We start from the raw sequence: 19,795 nt of genomic DNA, 5'->3' as shown, positions 1-19,795 counted from the left end.
CAAGTGAGCCTTCCTTCTTCCATTGTCCTTACGTAGGCCTCCAGCAGAAGGTGTGGCCCAGATTAAAGATGGCATCCAAGGCTACACTGCCTGTCTAGCTACCCAGCCATAGGAACAGAAGTATCAAAGGGGATGAAAAGAAAAGGGGAGGGATATCAAATTAGAAATCTGACAACGCTTGTTGCTCTTCCGACTCTCATGATTTCAGATCATATCCGCGAACTAATTAACTACTACTCCTTTTTGCTAGGACCCCTCTCTTGAATATATCTTGTATGCATCTCTGAATTCTCACGTCACACACACTCAGGCCCCATCTGGGATGATTAACCTGGCTTCCAGGTAGCACCATACTTTTTGAGAACTATCTGGAAACGTGGATAAATCTCATGATGTTCTTTGCATGTGCTCTGTGGATCAAAGCCCTCTTTTAAGAACCATTAGATAACTATCTTGTAAAGGCTTACAGAGGTACTGGGAGGAGATCAGTCATTTCATGCAATGGAGAGCACAAGGCACCCTTCTTAGCTTCCTTCAACTGCTGTTAGCAAGTACACCCAGTCCTCGCTGCCTGAAAGGTACCCTTAGAACTCTCCTGTGTGCCCCGGTGTCCTCTTTCCCTTTCTAATAAACATTCTGGCAGAGCACTCTGTCTCTAGAGCCTGTGCACTCCCTTCCTTGTCAACTTCAGGGCATGCTCCTGGGGTCACTGACAACCCTTCCCCTTACATCTCTACTATTCGAGTCACCCCAGCCTTGGCTCATCCTTGCTCCCTCCGTCACCATTCATTTAATCATTCATAAGCCTTCCCTCTCACAAATCTGCCCCACCCTCGCTGCCACAGCAAGGGCTCAAAGCCCCACCCCCTTTCCTGACTGTTCTGCCAGTCTCCGTTTGTTCCTTTCTCTCTGCTGTGTATCTTGATGTACGAACAAGATGAGTATGGCCGAAGGGAATACTAATCATCCTTCTTAACATACTCCAAGAGTCTCCTCCGCTTCCACCTCTCCACACACACTTTCCATTTTTATCTTTCAAACCAAGAAATTACTGCCGTCATAGACCCTGAGACGCCTTCGGCGCCGGTGCCTTTTCTCAGGTGGCTTCCCTCAGCTGATTATGACCTAATTAATTCCTCCGTCCTTATGCGTGAGCACACAAACCCTTCTGGGAAGACTCCCCTGAACTTCCAAATGGTTCTGCATATCTGTATTCCACTTCTGTATTCCCAGAGACCTGCCGCAGCTCCCCGACTCATATAATTACCCGTCTACGCACCTGGCTCTGTCAGGAGGCAGAGCCCTTAAGGATGGGAACTGCTTGCTCTTCATTTGCGCTCTCCGATACCTGGAGCCCTGCAGGAGAGCAGGCAGATGAGCAGGGGCGATGGGAATCTCCTCCTGGACGTGCTCCTGGGGAAGAAAAGGTTTTCATTACGCTTCAAAGACACCGCATTACCCAACGTCTGCCCTTCTCACTAAGAAAAGATAATACACAGCCCAATTACATGTTAGCTTGCCTCCATGGCAGGGTGTGGAAATGAACACCCAGGGTAAACGTCTACTCTGAGATGCACGTTCTCTGGGTGCCTGGGAAGTAGACGCTCTCTGACCTCTCAACTGCCATGCGACTGGGATATCATTCTCCATCGGCTGAGTCCTACAGTTTTATCGGGTCATCCACAGCCACTGGGCAGACTCAAGGCATAGTTCATAGTTAGCAAGAAGGAGCATGTTTCAAGTCTGCAGGTTTGGGGAGATGGAGCTTAAATTAAGACATTTTGAATATCTACATATATGTACGTATGTGTATATATTTGAATATACATGTATACATACACATTAAAATCCACTAAGGTATAAAGTAAAATTTCCAGGTAAATATACTGAAATATTCTATGCTGTAACTTTTTGGATTATTGAGACAGGGTCCCCCTCTGTGGCTCTGGGTAGCTTGTCTCACTCACAGCAATCCTCCTACCTCAAGTGTCACAAGTACTGAGGTGACAGGTGAAAAGTACTATCTACATTTAAACCTTCACGGGAAAAGAAGACAGTGTTCAGAATATGGGCTCAACTTACCATATTCCCCTTTTTGACTCTCGGAGGGATGGGGTTTATTAATTATTTGTCTGCTTATTTTTGTCTTTCAAGACAGGGTTTCTCAGTGTAGCCCTCCTGGAACTGGCTCCATAGATCAAGCTGGCCTCAAACTCGGAGGTCCTCCTGCCTCTGCCTCCTGAGTGCTGGGATTAAAGACGTGCACCACTACCCAGCTAGGCGATTTTAAACATCACCACGCCACTCCCTTTTCTCTGCTTCCTGACTCACGCTGCTGCCACCCTGCCTCCTCTGCCACCTCGAACTGTATTTCCTGTGAAACTGTAAGCCAAATAAACCCTTTCTCTCTTAAGCTGCTTTTGCCAGGGTGTCTAATCCCAGCAACAGAAAAGAAACTAAGTCGACAAGTAGAATGCCAGCACCTATAATGAGAGTTGAACCGCGTCTTCTTCAAGTTCTTTCACTGAAGATCAAACCCCTGAGTCTGTGGGAATGTGACTGTAGTTAGAGAAAGAGCTTCTAAAATCTGTAAAATTAATAAAGACCTTAGGGTGGAACTTAATCCTATAGGGTGGTATTGTCCTAAAAAGAGAATGTGGGTTTTCAGACAGACACACCTGTGTGCACAGAGAGCACAGGAGGACCCAGGGTATGTGAGAAGCCAGACAGCTGGGCCCTAGGGGAAACTAACACTGACTGACACTGTGACCTTGGACTTCCAGATTTCGAAACAGAGAGAAGCATCTTCTACTGCCTAAGATACCCAGAGTACAGTATTTTGTTATATAATTTTCAAAGCATCCTATATTCCTTTCTAAAGACAAGACTCTAAGCTCTATCAGTCACTCACTTGACTTAAAGCACTGATGTCTAATTTCACAAACTTTTGTATACTAAAGAAAAAAATGTACTCAAAATATAAATGATAATATGTATAATCGATTCTAACTAGAAGTAGAGATTCCTGCCTTCATATAATGAAAGCATCTTATAAGACGAGGACAAGTAAGCATGAAAGTTAGTTACAGAGAACGAAAATTAATATGGCAATTTTGAAACACACAGCACAGCAGACGTTCTTGTAGTAAATAAAATAGACACATACTTTGCTGCTGTTTAGAAAATCTGCCACGATGTTTTAAGTAAAAATGTTTTCTAATTTAAATTAAATTTCACAGCTATACTAAAACGTATCGATGGGCCTGTTCAATGTCACTATCTATACTTAAATCCAAAACTTTACAGCCCAATCTGGCAAGTTTTGCAGCATTTGTTTTTTAAATAATCTGAATGTCAGTGGCTTTGAGCAAAGCATTTCCTCAGTGAGTAACAATAGCCACCATCTGCGCCATCACCTGGCTGGTCCTTGGCTGGAGAGATGCTGCTCTTTGGTTTCCTGCCCAGCTTCCTGCAAAGCTCCCTTCCAGTGACCAATTACAACCACCTCAGGAGAGTCAGTCAGCCGCTGATTCGAACACTCACACTCCTTAAGTTCCCACGGGGTGCAGGTGCTGAATGTCAAACTGACGTTTTGAATCACAGTGAAAACTATTTAGGAAATCTTGTGACACTTATTGAAACACTGGGAACCAGAACTGTCACATCCCAAGATAGAAAAACGGTGAGTTTTGCCCCGCGAGCTTTACTTAAAGAAACAGTAACACCCAGTTCTTGTTCATCAAGTTTGTATTGACATACATTAATCATGCCCAGTCATGGGTTTCATTAAAACACTTCCACAAGTGTATGTAATATATTTTGAGATCATGTTTGGGTCTATACCTCCCCCCAGCTATTCTCTCTGTCCTATTCCTGTCAATCCCTTCCCCTGACACTACAATTTTGAGTGTGACTGGGCCTTATTTGGCCCAGTTTTGTTTGACCCAAGGACCTAAAAGGGTGGGTACTCACAGTCACTTAAGATGGATGAGAGACAGTATCTTCCCAGTTTGTAGCCTGATGCCAATGAAGACAAAGAGGCACACTCTTGGGTGAGTATGCACTGTGGAAGAAAGCTTTATTGAGGACATTTACAGAGAAGTAAGCGAAATCAGGGAGAAGTGAGAGAAACTCCCAGAGGGAAAATGGCTGATGGACTTCTTTGTCAAGGGATCTTGTTTATATAGGGTCACCGCAGACACTGGGCAAACTGCTGTGAGAATGGGTAGTTCTCTGGGAGATCATGGGCTGAACTAGTGAAGAGTATTCCTGGCCTAACTAGGACGACTCCAGCAGTCCATGCCTCCCACCCAGTTAGCTGTCGTTGAAGCCTCCTCTGTCCAACTCCTGGCTTGTTAGTTATTGACCTTGGTATCTGTTAGTTGTTGGTCACTTGGCTGGCATTGCCATCCCTGACTTTGCAGGAATCAAAAAGGTAGTTAATTACACTAAACTCTGTTCTCACAGACATGAAGGAGTAGCTGTGGATGGACTTAGATGACTTCTGTTTATGGACAATCTGGTGTTTCTTTCCTGAAACGGGGGGGAAGTATACAGATGGATCGCAAGAGGAAAGGTAACGGAAAATTCCTAGTACTGTGGCTTAAACATGGCGGCATGTGGGTTGGGAATGTTGACTTTTCTGGGTAATCCCTTGCTTGAAAAATGATAATTCATCGCAGAGAACAGAGCCTGAGAAATGTGTGGCTCCTCCAATCATTCTAGATTTTCACAAACCAAGATAGCCAGAGCCAGAGCCTTAGGCACAGAAACGATGATATCATCTTCAGTATTAACATAGCATATCTCCTTACTAGTTCTAACGTTTACTACTGGCATTATGCCACTGCCAAACTACAAGAATTTAGGAGTGAAATGCTGAGCCTTCCTCTGGAAGGACAGTGGGTGTGGCCACCATTACATTTAAAATCAAAGGAAACAAATCTCTTCTGGGGAAAAAGTGTCTTGAATCAAAATGGTACAATATGTTTTCGGCAGTTTATTTTCTATGAAAATGGCAGAGAAGTATCTTACTGTGGAATTATTAGGGTCAATGTCTGGGTCCTAGAGGCCTTAACAAACTAGGCATGGCCACCTATTGTTAACAAGTAAGTGATAGTCAAAGGAACAAAGATGTTCAGTGACCTTCAAGTACATCTTCAAGGTCTTGACATAAGGTTTAGATTTAAACAGGCCCTAGAGTGTGTATATTCTGTATATATTGTATAATATGTATATATCTACACCATGTATATACATGTACATATACATGCACACACACACACACACACACACACACACACACACACATCCATATATGTAAAACAGTCCTGGCCAAGGTAGGTCTTGTTCATAATTGGCCAGTCATTGTTTCTGCTCTGATGCAAGGTGCAAGCTGTCACAACTGCATGAAATTTCTTTCCAAGAAACAATTCCTTCTTTATCTGCCAGGAGGCTTTAGCTTTTTCCTTCTCCCAGAGTTACATTTCTGGAGGAACTCCAATTTCATGAAGACTATTGTTTAAACAGTATGACAACTAAAAACAGGGACACATGTATCTCTCCTTGGTACACCTTTTCTCCTGTGAGCACAGTTACAATTACATTTAGAGAAAAATAAGTCACAGTTATTTGAAGTGATTTTCATTATAAGGGAATTCTCTATTGTTCAATTTTAAAAATTGGAATTGGACATAAAGAAGAGCCATCTTGAAGTCTAGCCAAAAGGTCCTAGCTGGTGAAATGTTGGATTTATTGCACTAAGAATAATCACCAAGCATAGATATCAAAAACAGTGATTAGTTGATCCTTTACCAGAGTCTGTGGTATTTTGAAACTCAACTGAATATGAAAAATGATGTATATCTCATCTAGAAGCATTGCCAAATAGTGAACCAAATTATTGGAATCTATGATTACGAACCAGGTCCTAAATGTATCTCCATCTTGGAAAATGGATGTATTATGTATTGCTGGTGAAATCTGAAATAAAACAGACACTGAAAAACAGCTTGCCAATTTCTCAAACATTTAGGTAAAGAATGATGCTTATGACTCCAGTCTTTTCCTATGTACACATTTTATATATTCATTCAGGAGAATTGAAAATAAGACTCAAATAAAAATCTGTCTGCCAATATTCATGAAAGTTAGTTAATTTCAAAAACAAAAAAGCAGAGACAGAGGAATCTCTGTGAATTCCAGGCCAGCCTGGTCTACAGAGTGAGTTCCAGGACAGCCAGGGTTACACAGAAAAACCCTGTCTTAAAAAATCCAGAAAAGTTAACTCATCATAACCAAGAGGTGGAAAACAACTTCAGTACCCACCAACAGACGATTAACAACTGAAATGTGGCATACACAAAAGAAACATTATCCAGCCACGGAAAGCATGAAGTTTTACACATGCTACATCTTGGGTACATAGCTTTTCTTCACCGTGTTGAAATCCCTGAGGTAATTAAATTATGAAGAGAAAATATTTACTTGACTCAGCTTTTGGATTGATCTACAATCAGGTAGATCCGTTGCTATGGACCCTGGGTAGATATGTTGGATGATAGTGGTGAAGAAGGCCAGAGTGAGGACCCTGGTTACCTCAAGGACAGGGATGAAAAGCAAAAGAGGATGGGAATGTAGTCAGTCCTAAAATCCCTTTTGAGGACATACCTCAGTGACATAAGTACCTCTCATAAGGTTCCACCTCTTAAGGTCTCATAGCATCTGTGGTAGCCTGAGGATGCCTAGCCCAGGGAGTGGCACTATTTGGAACTGTGGCCTTGCTGGAGTAGATGTGGCTTTGTTAGAGTAGGTATGCAGCTGTGGGCATAGGTTTTAAAACTCTCACCCTAGCTGCCTGGAAGCCAGTCTTCTCATAGCAGCCTTTGAGATGAAGATGTAGAACTTTCAGCTCCTCCTGAACCACTCCTGCCTGGATCCTGCCATGCACCAACCTTGATGATAATGGACTGAACCTTTGAACCTGTAAGTCAGCCACAATTAAATGTTGTCCTTAAAAGAGTTGCCTTGATCACAGTGTCTCTTCACAGCAGTAGAAGCCTAAGACAGAATCTCTCAACAAGGCCACCTGGTCCCCATGCCTTTACCACAGGGACGTGTAGAGGATGTTCAACATCCAACCAGTAACAATGATTGACCCTTGAGAACATCATGCTAACTAAAACAAGCCAGGCAAAAGGGGACAGATGTTCTTTGACATCTGTCATCTGAAACACATGAAATAGACAAAGTCACAGGGATGAAAGGAAAATTGAAGACTTCGGGTATGGGAGAGAGCGGGGAGAGTGAACAGACTCTCAGCACCAAGGTGCCTGGCAGAGGGCATGGATGCTGCCTTGACAAAAGGTTTTAGAAACGTGCACTAGCGAAAACTACCAGAACCTTGAGAATTAATCAGCACCTTGAACTGTACAAACCAAAGATGGCCAAGGTAGAAAAGTGTATGTCCTACATATTTTCGTATAATTCAGGAAACACGCACCCCCTTCCTCTGGGTTACATTTCACTTTAACCATGGATTTCAGAGGAGAAGCAGAAGAGGCGCCCAATGGCGGCACTGCACCACAGTATCTGTCTCATCAAGTCAAAGTAGCCAATGAGAGCGACAGTCCTCTATGACGATCCTTCTCGGAGTTGAAAGTGGCCACAGTAGCATTCATCAGCTCTTTTGACCAAACACACACTTGTTATTTAGTTAATGATGTATTTGTCACTAGACTATTGACAAAGTGACAGGCAGATGGCAAGTATTTGCAACTTTTCTTTCTAGTATTCTAAAATAAAGTGTGTTTTTCTCATGTGTAAGCAGAGCATGACACCAGTAGCTCTAGCTGACCAGGGTACAGATAGGGAGAGAAGACTACAGATGCTTGACACCGGTGACAGACAGTGGTACTGCCATTTTACTGGATGAGTTATCACTTCTGTCCCCTGATTCTATGCATACCCCGAATGTCTCCTTTCTACCTGTTGGGTCATAGCAGTTGGGTATGTGAAGGAGCCTAGTTTTTATTTTGCTAATAAAAAGGAACTGTTTGTCAAGAGATGTTTAAATAGTAACTGTGGGTTTACTTTTAACTTAGAAGTAACACATTTTTACTATAATGACTTTAGAAGAAAACAATTTGTGGAAGAAAAAAACAAATTACCAGTAAGTTTCCCACCTAGATATAGTAACAGTGTTATGGCATATGAGAAGAAATAATTAATTTTATTTGAAAACGATCATGTGTCTAACTTTTCCCCAATCTTGAAGAAACAATTTCTCTTTAAATGTGTTTGGATAGCCACAATATACTTAAAAGGACAACCCTCTCACCGGAAGACACTCATCATAACCATTTAGTTGTGCCCTAGACTGGTCTGCCAAAGGCCATCAGTGGAACAAATCTCTAGTATGAGAAGTTCTTTTCCTGACATTTTGTAAACCAGGAACCACTGGAGAACCTGCAGTGTCCTCATGCAAGAAGCTGTTTACTCAGCGGTTTAGGAGAAGAAAGGTTTTGGAAGGCATAGAGTTAAGCAGGGCTGTGTGAAAAGAGCCAGCATGACATTGAGACTTCAAGGCCCATCCTGGGGATACTTTGACAGAAAATCACAAAGTTAAGATTGACCAAAAGTACTGAAGCCGGAAGCCACATAGCTAGCTGTACCTCAGCATGGGACTGGAAGTCAAGGTTATGCCTCCGGGTCAAAATGGCTGCAGTTCTCCTGGCTTTTTGTTATTGCTTCTATGACTTTGAAGAGCACAGGTCCCAACAGCCTGTGGTTCCTGAAAACAATATTGCTTTATAAAAGAGAGCAAGTTCCTGGAAGAAAGATTCCATCTTAACACTTTACACTATAGCATGGCTGGGACACCAGTGTCATGTTGACTCCCTTGCAGCTACCTCGGTCTTGATCTGGTTGTCATCTTAGCCTGTTGCATGGCCGGGAAAAGGTTTCATTTTTCTCAGTACACTTAATTATTTTTTATTTTTCAACCTTTTCTCTGTTGTTCTTATCCTGGCTCGAGAAATCCCTGAAAATACTCAGCTAAGCTCTGGGGAAATTTTCCAAGTTTAAATTGTTAGTCTAAGATTTCAATGTGGTATCTCTTGGTTACCTAATTTGCAGTTTAAAATTGTTAGTGAAGTCCAAGTTTTTCCATATTACCTAGCATTTCTCAATCATTTTAAAGACTCAAGAAGCTATCTCACTTGAGAAATGGAAAGGAAGTCAGAGAGATTAGCATGGGTTCAAGGCCAAGTTAGGCAACATAGTAATTTCTAGGATAATGGGTGCTACAGAGTGAGACCCTATCCTAAATAAAATATAAAAGAAAATGATAGAACCAATTCAGATAAGAAATGCATTTACACTACAACGTGTAAAATAAATAAGAGACCTGAAAAATTTTTTCATTGTGTGATAGGTAGTTTTTCTTCCAAGCATTTTAGTCCTTTATGTTATTAAATATTATATATCTAGACCATGAGTCTTTGTCACATTAGCTACAGTGTTTGCTTTCTAGGGCATAGTTCAGAAAAGCCTTTGAGAGGTCATTTCTTTAATCTGTGAGCATCTCAGTGAACCTCACAACCTGAGCGTGGGGACAGAAAATTGAAAACCTATTTCACTGATGCACATTTCTATCACTTTGTTGATGGAAATATATTTGTCATGGTTGCTGGAGGTGATGTGTTACCAGTGACAAAATACCTACTTTGGATAATTGTTCCTTTTAAAAGAAAATTCTAGAAAATTCATAGTTACATTATGCACCATCTCCTAGTCAGTCTTTAAAGGAAGTTGTGTGCTAGGAGCCAGTCGATGGCTCCCAGACCACCAGTAGTTATAGCGCCCGAGACAAACTGTAGGCTTTGTGTGAGAGATATGTTTTGTGTGTAGCCTATTTGGACAAATCATAGAAAAATTGCTGAGTCAAAGACAAGAATGCAGTTTAATGTAGGTCAATACTTGGCTCAAAAGCATTCATTCTGATCTTCTTCATCTACTGTCTTCTTTCTTTGCCTTGCGTGTTGAGTTTGAATGAGCAATGTCCCTCCTAGGTTTATATATCTGTGTAAGTGTGAGCAAAATGAAACTACTCAATTAGGCTATGAGTGAAAAAGGAAAAGTTATTCAAAAGGCCAAAGCTGTCTCTGGGGGTTAGGGGTGTGCAGAGAGAGGTGAAATGTTGGGAGAGTCTTACCAGGGCTCACGTTGCCTAGGGAAGTAAGTAAATTAGCTGGGACAACATGAGAGCTAACACAGGGATTCAGACTGAGGAAGGGATGCCTGAGTTAATAGGGAATCAGATGTTGCTTCTGGAGGTAGTTGACTGTAAAAGGAGGGGCGGGTAACAAGGGAAGTAATGGCTTTTCTTGACAGACACTGCTTTACAGGGTTTCTGAGGAATGCTGACTTTTAAGTGGCAACTATTTTGTTTACTTGGTCAGACTTGGTTTTGTTCACTGAGCCAGGAATGAGCTCAGACTGCCATTTAGGACGATGTCAGTGGCATTGCCATTTGGGGGTCTAGGGTGTGTACCTAAGAATTTGATCACTTGTTCTCCTGTTGATGGCCCTGTTTGGGAAGGTTCAGCCTTTCAGCATTGAGGGTGTACGGCCTTGCCTCTCTTCCAGTTTGTACCCTCTGCTTCTCAAGTGCAGGCAGAAATATGCTTTCTCAGTTCCCTGCACCAGCCGTTTACTCCCATGTCTCCCTCACCATTATGGACTCTTGCTCTGAGACAGTAAGATAAAATAATTTGTCCCAAAAGTTGCTTTCGACCATGGAGTTTTGTCACAGCAAAGGTCAAGCGCCTGATACAGTGTGGTGTAATTTACTTTCCATGTTTTCCGTTGAGGTGTGCTAAATTTGGAGGCAATGCCACTGGCTTCAGGAGAATCCAGAAGTCTCTCACTGTGGCCCTCACAGCACTTTGCAATTTCAGTTTACTTTCTCCCTCTTCTCCGTCATCCCTATCACTTTATATGATCCAGCATGCATCAGCTTCCCGTATCAATACCCTTCTTTGTCAGATGGATGAGTGAGTAGAGAAAACTTGGCATGTGTGCACAATGGAATCTCATTCAGCTGCAAAGAATGAAATGGCAACTACAGGGAAATCCGTGGAACTGGAGACCATTACATCAAGTGAAACAAACACAGATATCACCTGTTTCACAGATTACGTGTATGTAATCTAATTTTGAGATTAATAGAATTTGGACTATGTAGGATTTAAACATATATGTGTATGTGTATGTATATGTATATATATGTATGAGTATATATATGAAATAGAAGTTTACAAAAAGATTATAGGATGGGATGAAGTGTCTACAGAGAGACGGGTGGGGAAACATGAGAGGTTAATGGAGTATATATGCCACAAAAGCAGAAATAAGACAAAAAAGGTAAAATTCGCTTTAATAACACATGTTTCTAAATAAAGATGATGACTGGCCTGTTCCTTGTGTTTGGCCTCAACACATCTCATTTTTAATGTCAAGTTTCAGAGTTAAGCTTTTTAAATATTACTGATACTCTATTGTGGCATGGATGGCAACCTTCTAAGTTCAGAGTTACCAAAACATGATAAGAAAATAAATTAGAGCTTTGAGGGAAGGGTAGTGCTTCTGAATCTGTATTCATGGAAAAATCTTTGGCCCATCCCTTCCAACTTGATATTTTAATATAGATGGATTTGGCTTAAAATGAGTATCTAGGGGGTAATCAAAAAAAAAAGGGAGAAGACACAAGAAAGAAACAGAATAAACAGGCTTTATCCACAAGAGATAAATTAGGAAAGGCCTATCTTGTTTCCTTTCTCTCATCTCTAGTTTCATTGTAGAAGTAATATAAATAAAAACCATAAAAAGATATTAATCATGATTATTTAATATGCATATTCAGCATGAGATGATTACCATAGACAAAGTAATTAACATCTCATGATTATCATTGTGTGTACATATCAAAAACACTTAAAATCTTTTTTCTTTGCAAATTTCAAGTAATCAACAATTTTTTTCCAGCCATGGTCTTCATGTCAGAACCTCAGACCCTACTCATCTCTGGACTGCATTTGAACCTGTGACAAGCATCTATTCAGAGTCCTGAACTCTCACGCTGTCTTGTCTGCTGACATCATGGCCACCACGTTTTTTCACTATGTTTTCCTCTGTGTCTTTTTTCCTAAAAATCTGGCCATGGAGGGATGCTGCTTACTGGCTTGCTCCTCATGCCTTGCTTTCTTACAGAACTCAGGACCAGTAGCCCAGTGATAACCTCATCCACAATGAGCTAAGCACTCCCACATCAATCACTAATTCAGAAAATGCCCTACACCAGACCTTATGGAGGCATCTTCTCGTTTGAGATTCCCTCCTTTCAGGTGACTCTAGCTTGTGTCAAGTTCTTATAGCAATAGATAGCACATTACCTTTTTGTTTCTTTTAGCCTAGTGTAATATTGGGTACATAAACATCATGTTTATTTATCCCTCATTGAAATGTATTTTGAACGTTGGGGAGACACACAGTCAGCAAAGTGTTTGCCAAAAAGCATGAAGAAGTGAGTTCAATTCCAGAACCATATAAAAATCCAGGCATAGTGGCATTTGCTTACAGTCCCATCCACTGGGGAGGCAAAATGGGAGGATTTCCATGTTCCCCTGCCAACTAGCTTTCCCTGAATTCACAAGCTCCAGGCCAATGAGCTCTTGTCTAAAAAAAGATGTGGATGGCATAGTAAAAAATGGCTATCTTACCAAAAGCAATCTACAGATTCAATGCAATCCCCATCAAAATTCCAATTCAATTCTTCACACAAATAAAAAGAACAGTTCTCAAATTTATCTGCAATTACAAAAAACCCAGGATAGCAAAAACCATTTTCAACAATAAAAGAACTTTTGGGGAATCACCATCCCTGACCTCAAGCTATAGAGCTATAGTGATAAAAACCCACATAATATCGGTACAGAGACAGGCAGGTAGATCAATGAAATAAAATTGAAGTCCCAGAAATGAACCCACATACATTTAGTCAATTGACCTTTGACAAAGGAGCCAAAACTATCCCGTGGAAAAAAGACAGCATTTTCCACAAATGGTGCTGGTTCAACTGGAGGTCAGCATGTAGAAAAATGCAAATCAACCCACTCTTATCACCTTGTACAAAGTTTAAGTCCAAGTGGATCAAGGACCTCCACATCAAACCAGATACACTGAATGTAATAGAAGAGGAGGTGGAGAAGGGCCTTGAACACATAGGTACTGGGGAAATTTTCCTGGAGCTTGTGAATTCAGGGAAAGCTAGTTGGCAGGGGAACATGGAAATCCTCCCATTTTGCCTCCCCAGTGGATGGGACTGTAAGCAAATGCCACTATGCCTGGATTTTTATATGGCTCTGGAATTGAACTCACTTCTTCATGCTTTTTGGCAAACACTTTGAACAGAACACCAATGGCTTATGCTCTAAGATCAAGAACTGACAAATTGGACCTCATAAAATTGAAATGCTTCTGTAAGACTAAGGACACTGTCGGGGTTGGGGATTTAGCTCAGTGGTAGAGCTCTTGCCTAGGAAGCGCAAGGTCCTGGGTTCGGTCCCCAGCTCCGAAAAAAAGAACCAAAAAAAAAAAAAAAAAAAAAAAAAGACTAAGGACACTGTCAATAGGGCAAAACGGCAACCAACAGGTTGGGAAGATCTTTAACAACCCTGCATCTGATAGAGGGCTAACATCCAAAATATTCAAAGAATTCAAGAAGCTAGACTCCAGAGAACCAAATAACCCTATTAAAAATGGAGTACAGGGCTAAACAGAGAATTCTCAACTGAGGACTCTCACATGGTTGAGAAGCACTTAAAGAAATATTCAACATCCTTAGTCATAAGGGAAATGCAAATCAAAACAACCCTGAGATTTCACCTCACACCAGTGAGAATGGCTAAGATCAAAAACTCAGGTGACAGCAGATGCTGGCAAGGATGTGAAAAAAGAGGAACACTCCTCCATTGTTGGTTGGATTGCAAGCTGGTACAACCACTCTGAAAATCAGTCTGGTGGTTCCTCAGAAAATTGATCATAGTACTGCCCAAGGACCCCGCTATACCGCTCCTGGTCATATACCCAAAAGGTGCTCCAACATATAACAAGGACACATGTTCCACTATGTTCATTGCAGCCTTATTTATAATAGCCAGAAGCTGGAAAGAACCCAGATGACCTTCAAGAGAGGAATGAATATAGAAAATGTGGTACATTTCTACAATGGAGCAGTACTAATTAGCTGTTAAATACAATACTTCGTGAAATTCTTAGGCAAATGGATGGAACTAGAAAATATCATCTTGAGTGAGTTAACTCAGTCACAAAAGAACACACATGGTATGTACTCACTGATAAGTGGATATTAACCAAAAAAAAAAAAAAAAAGAAAGCCCGGAATATCCAGGATACAATTCACAGATGATACCCAAGAAGAAAGAAGGTCACACCAAAGTGTGGATGCTACAGGCCAATTCAGAAGGGAGAAGAAAATAATCTTGGGAAGTAGAGGGAGAGAGGAATCTGGGAGGGAGAGACAAGGGGAAGGGATAAAAGGGGGCCGGTTCAGACGTGAAAGGAGATTGGGGAGAAGTACAGAGGGTCAGGAATTTAAAAGGAAATGTGTAGCAGTCAGGGAGGGGGAACTGGGCATGGCCACTAGAAAGTCCCAGATGCCAGGACTCAAGAGATTCCCAGGACCCAACAGGAAGGACCTTAGCCAACATACCCAACGAAGGGGAGATAGAACCTGTAGAGACCATATCCAGTGGATAGGCATGGCCCTGGTTGAGGGATGGTACTACCCACCCATCTCTAAAATTTTAATCCAGAATTGTTCCTGTCTAAAGGAAATGCAGGGACAAAGAATGGAGCAGAGACTGAAGGAAAGGCCATCCAGAGACTGCCCCACCTGGGGATCCATCCCATATACAGTCACCAAACCCAGACACTATTGCTGATGTCAAGAAGTACATGCTGACAGGAGCCTGGTATAGCTGTTCCCTGAAAGGCTCTGCCAGAGCATGACCAATACAAAGGTGGATGCTTGCAGCCAACCATCAGCCTGAGCAGGGGACCCCAATGGAGGAGTTAGGGCAAGGACTGAAGGAGCTGAAGGGGTTGCAACCCCATAGGAAGAACAACAATATTAACCAACCAGAGTTCCCAAAACTCCCAGGGACTAAACCACCAACCAAAGAAAACACATGGAGGGACCCATGGCTCCAGCTGCATATGTAGCAGAGAATGACCTTATCGGGCATCACTGAAAGAGGAACCCCTTGGTCTTGTGGAGGCTCAAAGACCCAGGGTAGGGGAATGCTAGGGCACTGAGGTAAGAGTGGGTGGGTGGGTGGGGAAGTACCCTCATAGAGGCAGGGGAGAGAGAGGGGATAGGGGATTTGTAGAAGGGAAACTGGGAAGGGGGATAACATTTGAAATGTTAATAAAATAAAATAACCAATAAGAATGGGAAAAAAGTGTAGAAAAAGAGAAAGTGGATGACTACTGAGATATGACACATTGAAGAGTTCTACATGAATACATGTGCACACATACAGACACACACACACACATACACACACAACTGCACATGCATAGAGGAATACATGCATATACGTATACAAGCAAAAGGCAAAATTTAAGTCTCAAATTTTTTGCCATGAGAAATACACAATCAACTCCCTTTCCACACATTTCCTTGGGCTTCTAGGAATGTTTATGAAAAAGCAAAATACTTAAGTTGTAAATTTTCTTTATTTTTCAGAACTTTTTTAAATTAAAGGGCAAAAGTTAGAAGTGCATCTCAACCTTCAACCAAGTGAAGGATTGCAATTACTTACAATGTCAGAAAAGACAGTAATTTTTTGGATGCATGGGAGAATAAAATTTGCCTTGACTTTATTTTTATATTTTATTTAATATTTATATAGGTATATAAATATAGGTATATAAATCTCTCTGTCTCTCTGTCTTTCTCTGTCTCTCTGTGTCTCTGTCTCTCTCTGTGTCTCTGTGTCTCTGTCTCTCTCTGTCTCTCTGTCTCTCTCTCTCAGTCTCTCTCTGTCTCTGTCTCTCTCTGTCTCTCTGTCTCTCTGTCTCTGTCTCTGTCTCTGTCTCTCTCTGTCTCTGTCTCTCTGTCTCTTTCTCTGTCTCTGTCTCTCTCTCTGTCTCTCTCTCTCTCTCTCAGTCTCTCTCTGTCCCTCTCTGTCCCTCTCTGTCCCTCTCTCTCCCCACTGAGTCCATTTGGTGTTCCCTGTATGAGCATGAGTGTGGGACCATCTCCTGGATGGCTAGCTTCTTGGGGACAGCATCTCTGAAGAAAACTGTCTCTTTATTTTCCGGAATCCATCATTACCAATACCTCATCGGATGGGGTGAGGCTTTGTGAGCCCCTTCCCCATCTGTGCTGAGACGTTGGCTGCCTTCGTCTTCTGCAAGTCTCAAATACGCAGCCCCAGCTGCTGTGGACTCGTGCACTCAGCTGTGCCACCATTTCTGGCAACAGTTTCTCAGTATTGTCAATACCCCTGGGCAATACAAACACTCTGCCTCTGATTTAGGGAGGCTTTAGGGGAAAGAACGTCATATGTATGTCCCATTTAAGGCTGAGCACCCTTATTCTCTGTTCACTGGCCAGGTATAGGCATCTGTTTTAACTACCATCTTTTATAAAAGGAAGCTTCTTTGATAAGGCTTGAGAGACGCATTGATCTATGGGTCTAAAGAGAAGAACTTAGGGGTTAGTTTATTCCTAGTTCCCTTTAATAGAAAGATAATATTGGGTTCTCCTTTATAGTCTATGACTGGCCAGCACAGGTTTTTGACCAAATTAATGGTACCAGCCATGGGTTCCACCCTGTGGAGTGGGCTTTAAATCCAATCAGGAAGTGTTGGTTAGTCCCATCACAACTGCTCCACCACTGCACCAGTAGGCGTGCCTTGCCAGACCAGTTCTTTTTGTAGCTCATAAGCCTCACAGCTGGATACAACTGTTAATGGCTTTTTCCTCCCAGTGCAGTAGACAGCACCGTCTATCACCATGAAAACTGACCAGTAGGGATGAAGCTTCTAGGTCAATACCAGCTTGAGTTTTTCCATGTCCAGTGACTAAAGTATGTGGTATCCGTCTCTTCAACAATAGGGTTTTACTATTACGTTCCAGAGGGTAACCAATGGTAAAGTTAGTATTTCGGGGAGTTTATGAAACTCCCATAAACAACTGATAAACAACTAGAAAAGAGAAAATTTATTCCTAACACTAGGCTTTTGATTTGAAAGCCAACAATGTCTGGAAGAAGCTGTGTACCCCTACTATAGGGTAACTACGTTCAATCTCCTTTTTCATAGCATATAGATGGATAGATAGATAGATAGATAGATAGATAGATAGATAGATAGATAGATAGATAGATAGATAGATATGATAGATAGATGATTGATAGATAGATAGATAGATAGATAGATAGATAGATAGATATGATAGATAGATGATTGATAGATAGATAGATAGATAGATAGATAGATAGATAGATAGATAGATAGATAGATAGATATGATAGATAGATGATTGATAGATAGATAGATAGATAGATAGATAGATAGATAGATATGATAGATAGATGATTGATAGATAGATAGATAGATAGATAGATAGATAGATAGATAGATATGATAGATAGATGATTGATAGATAGATAGATAGATAGATAGATAGATAGATAGATAGATATGATAGATAGATGATTGATAGATAGATAGATAGATAGATAGATAGATAGATAGATATGATAGATAGATGATTGATAGATAGATAGATAGATAGATAGATAGATAGATAGATAGATAGATAGATATGATAGATAGATGATTGATAGATAGATAGATAGATAGATAGATAGATAGATAGATAGATAGATAGATAGGTAGATAGATAGATAGATAGATAGATAGATAGATATGATAGATAGATGATAGATAGATAGATAGATAGATAGATAGATAGATAGATAGATAGATAGATAGATATGGAAGCTTCTACAAAATTTACTCAATAAGGACAATTTTTCCCTGTGGAAATTATATCAATGGTCCTATTTCTGGCAGTCATAAATTCCTGTTTTCCCAAAGTTGGACAATATTCTATAAGAACTAAATTCTGCCTACCAGGGCGTACGCATATTATATGTTCTTGTCTACTTAATTGTATAATCAGCTGTCTTCTTATTTCTTATTCAACATTGAAGCTTTCTCTGAATCATCTGTCAACTTTCAGATGAGAAATAGGTTTACTGTTTGTGCTTTGCAGAATACTATACCTCAGAGAGAGCAAGTGTTTTTCCTAAGGTCACAGAATTATTTATGTTCCAATTCAATCCACTCTGACAGACTTCTCAAGACTGGCCAGTACATTTTAACCCTAACATATGCTGTCCTTGACCTCCTGATCTATGGCAGCTTTGGAAAAGACAGCAACATGAAGTGTAATGTTTAGAAGACCCAGCATGAGGTCCAGATGAGACGCCTTCCTCAAACTATACTCAGTGGAGCCCACAGCCCTTGGTAAGCTATGAAGGCTTTTCTGTTCGGATCAAAGTCTCACAGCAGTCTTTAGAAGTGCGCACTACAATCACAATTGTTTGATATGTAGGAACGAAGTTAAATCACCCAATATGATCATACAAGAAAGAGTAAAAAGCAAAAAAAAAAAAAAAAACTGCTTAAAGTTCTTCATAGTTGGAGGAAGATCAATAAGACGTTCTATAAAACGCTTTGTGAGAAAATGAAAGTGGGTGTTAAAAAAATAGTTCCTCCCTTCCCCATGTTCTTAGATTTAGTTTTTATTGCAACACAAAGCAGAGTCAATGCAAAGGACCTTACGTCATGTTGAACCTTTCATCTTTCTACAAGGAAGAAAGGCCACTGTCTCATTTGCAGGAGACAAGGCATCTCAAGAATTGACTGGCAAAGACTCTAGCCTGGACCGACACACTCGGCAGGGCAAGTGTTCGTGTCAAGCATGAAGAAGCGTCACCTCTAAATCTTTTGGCTGTGCTTGCTGTAATAAGGGTTCTCAGCTAAAGGAGCCACACTCAACATCTAATTAATGAAGAGAGAGTTGCCTACAGTCATTTTGAGTACATGGAGCCTAGAATAATTTCCTATATAGTCGGAGAACTTGCTCTCTTGATTCTTTTTTGCTTCCTGGCCATGAAAATCTATTCTGATATCCGCCTTCCAATCCTGATACCTCCTTGTCCTGTTATCTGCCAAAGATCCAGGAAACAAAAATGGCCACCGGAAGGAGGCTCACAGATGTTGGAAGAGAGTAAGATGAGTGGGGAAAGCGGGGGAAAAAAAGCAAGTCCCTGAAGGTGTGAGGTGTTTTGTTCTCTCACTAAAGTGGAGAGAATAAATGAGAAAAGAGACACGGAAGGTGTCATCCATTGTCCGATCACCACTTAGACCTGGAGGAAAGGGCAGCTCCCAGCTAGTCCCTACCAACACTGCCTGAGTCTGATCCTTTCTCTGTGGAGTGGGTGGGATCTCAGAGACCACTGATGGCTCCCAAGGGTTATTGAACTACAGATATTTGGCTGGATGTTGGTGGATGCTCGCTATCCTTAAGGCAAAGAGACTCTGTGGTGAAGAGTATACAAGGAGAATTGTGCGCATTGCCAAACTTTAGGGGTCCGAAGCTTGACCAAGAGTGGAGAAAGGAACGCCAGGGCCT

At 41.3% G+C, this 19,795-nt stretch overlaps 1 protein-coding gene across 1 annotated transcript in view; it reads right to left on the bottom strand.

The window, feature by feature from the left end:
* Positions 1-19,795, bottom strand: part of Akap7 (A-kinase anchoring protein 7) — a 262,161-nt gene that overhangs the window by 5,291 nt on the left and 237,075 nt on the right. Inside the window, exon 9 of the transcript XR_010054020.1 lies at positions 1,280-1,413. The gene's annotated coding sequence lies outside the window, so the exon portion shown is untranslated. The remainder of the gene's footprint in view (positions 1-1,279; positions 1,414-19,795) is intronic.

This window comes from Rattus norvegicus, chromosome 1, assembly GCF_036323735.1.
Source record: "Rattus norvegicus strain BN/NHsdMcwi chromosome 1, GRCr8, whole genome shotgun sequence".
In the NCBI taxonomy this organism is placed as follows: Eukaryota; Metazoa; Chordata; class Mammalia; order Rodentia; family Muridae; genus Rattus; species Rattus norvegicus.
Note: the sequence above shows the minus strand (reverse complement) of the source record. Positions and strands in the feature narration are given on the sequence as shown.